The 2,619-nt window shown below is 44.6% G+C and overlaps 1 pseudogene; it reads right to left on the reverse strand.

Moving 5' to 3' along the window:
• Positions 1-1,533: 1,533 nt before the first annotated feature.
• On the reverse strand, positions 1,534-2,021 carry LOC101989794 (annotated as a pseudogene).
• Between the last annotated feature and the right edge of the window lie 598 nt (positions 2,022-2,619).

Genomic DNA, 2,619 nt, shown 5'->3' on the forward strand with positions numbered 1-2,619 from the left:
AAGGGGGGAAAAAAAGCCCTTTCTATTAGTTGCATGGCTTTTTTCCCAAATGGTGACATTTACAGTCCAAAGCTACTTCCAAACAGAACTTGAAGTTCAGGTTTCTGACTTCAGAGAACACAGTAATTGCTACCTGCTATTGATGTAGCTATAGTTAGCACCTTTTGCCCAGAGACTTCAAGGTGCTTCATGAATTCTTATAAATGTAAAAATACTGTGAAGGTTATGAAAGGAAGAGGCTCAAGAATGATGGAGTCCTGCTAGAACCAGAGGGACCGGCACTGGTGACAGCTGATGCTAATAGGATGTTAGCGGGGCTCGGGGATTGCAGGAGTCTCCTACTGAGTTCTCTGGCAAAGTCAGAAAAGGGACAGTAACCAGTCAGCCCAGTACCTGGTTGTTAACTCTTCCCACGACTGTTTGAGTGCATTTTGCTTGACAAACCCTGTTCTGTTTAAGTGCTTGGAGATGACAGAATTTCAAAGAAAAGGAATAGATGCACGTGTTGGCGCACAACTTTAATCCCAGCACTTTGGGGGGCAGAGAGAGGGGCATCTCTATTTGTTCAAGGCTAGTCTGGTCTATACACTGAATTCCAGGATGGCCAGAGCTACACAGAGAGAGACCCTGTTTTGAAAAACATTTTTTAAAAAAAAAGGAAGGAAGGAAGGAAGGAAGAAGATAGAGCTATCTCTTTAGAAGGGATGGGAAGCCATGCTCAATTTATAGTACTTACAAAAGACGACAAGCAGCCAGCCATAGTCTGCAAAAGCAGGCTCCGGACAGAGCACCTGAAAGGTTCAGAGGAGTTCCCTGGCATAGAAAACTCACGGGACATGACTAGAGTCGCACGGATCTTTGAAACTTGGAACTGGTCTAATGTCCAATGTTGAGCGCATCCCTGATGAAGCTCAGATCTAGAAAAGAATCACTTGTTAAACTGTATTCCCTGCAGTTAGCTTCAAAGCAAAGTTCTACACGCCACGGTTTTCTCATACAAAGAAAAGTAGGGACAAAAATATTCACAGTAAAATAGGATTCTTTTCTAGATTAAGTGTCATGATGGGGACCATAGTTTTCTCTCCCAGGTGAAATATAAATCAGAATACATTGGGCGATAAAGTGCAATAACCCCAGGAGACAGAGGAGTTAGAGGAGTCATGTGACCAAGGCAGGTTAATGCCTGGAGATGGATGGCAAGGTGACAGCCCTGAGAACAGGAGAAGACATGAAGCCTGGCAGATGCTATGAAGAGGCATAGCTGAGCATCCAAACAGATCAACTAGAATGGTCAGTGCAGAGGCTACTGAGTTTTCTGTTCTGCCTGAGAAGACGAAAATAAGCCAAGACTTCATAAAGAGTCAGGAGTAGCTCTTTTGTCCTGACTGGAAAATAGCACGAGACATAAGAAATTAAGTTTTTACCACAAAAGTGGTGTTTAGTTGACTTTAGGTGTTAAAGTTGACTTTACTCTAAACACTGCTCCTTATTTCTCTGAATAAAATTCATGAAAAAGACCCAAAAGGGTCAAACTACTTTTTTTTTTTTTTTTTTTGAGATGGCTGAAAAAAGTCAGTAGACTCTTTATTGCTTCTGGGGTGTAGGGCTCAGGAGCTCTTGGTGGGACGGGTCTGTTTCCTCTTCACCACCACAGGCTTCTGGCTTCGTAGGATAGCATTGGCCCTGCGGATGGCCGCCATGCGCGGATCGGGGCGGTACTTGTTCTTTCGGATCATGTGCCTGATGCTGCTCAGGGTGGCCCGTGCATTCTTGTTGATGGTGGTCCTTACGTAGGAAGTAGCTGGTTTGCGCTGACCGGATCTGCGTTTCATGACCACCACGACCCCTTTGCCGTCGGCCGCGGGCTCCACTCCCACTGTCTTGCGGTGAATCAGCCCGTTGTAGCGGAAGGAGTTGCGGGCTTTCAGATTATTGGGTTCGGTGCTGTATGTCTGCTTATTCCTCTTGATCAGGAAACTGGAGCAGTTCCGAACGGCCATCCATTGCAGATGCGCAGACATGGCGGCGCACTCACCTCCTCTTCTATCCAAACTACTCTTTAGTTATCTTATCTATATCTTGGTATAAAGCTCAGAAATATTTAGAGGTACACAAATATATCCAGCATCCAGTGAAATAAAATGCAAATATCCAGTATTTAATCAACAATAAAAACTATACCAAGGCTGGGAGTTGGTGGCGCACACTTTTAATCCCAGCACTTGGGAGGCAGAGGCAGGTGGATCTCTGTGAATTCGAGGCCAGCCTGGTCTACAAGAGCTAGTTCCAGGACAGGCTCCAAAGCTACAGAGAAACCTTGTCTTGAAAAACAAAAACTATACCAAAAATTAGAAACAGAAGCATTCATAGAGAAGAAAGTTCAACAGCAAACACAAGACAAATGAATTAATAGAAAGGGGCAATCAATCGCTGTACCTGTGTTCACGTGTGTAAGCGCTCAAGGAAAGACTGAACATGTGTGAGGTATCTTTGACTGTTATATAAAACTTTTCCTGGGGAGACACACTCACCACAAATAGGGACCCTGCGACAGAGCAAGGAATAGATACACCACACTCCAACTTGGAGAACCAATGAGTTTTACTGGGGTCACTAGAG

This window comes from Microtus ochrogaster, assembly GCF_000317375.1.
Source record: "Microtus ochrogaster isolate Prairie Vole_2 chromosome 6 unlocalized genomic scaffold, MicOch1.0 chr6_random_2, whole genome shotgun sequence".
Lineage (NCBI taxonomy): Eukaryota > Metazoa > Chordata > Mammalia > Rodentia > Cricetidae > Microtus > Microtus ochrogaster.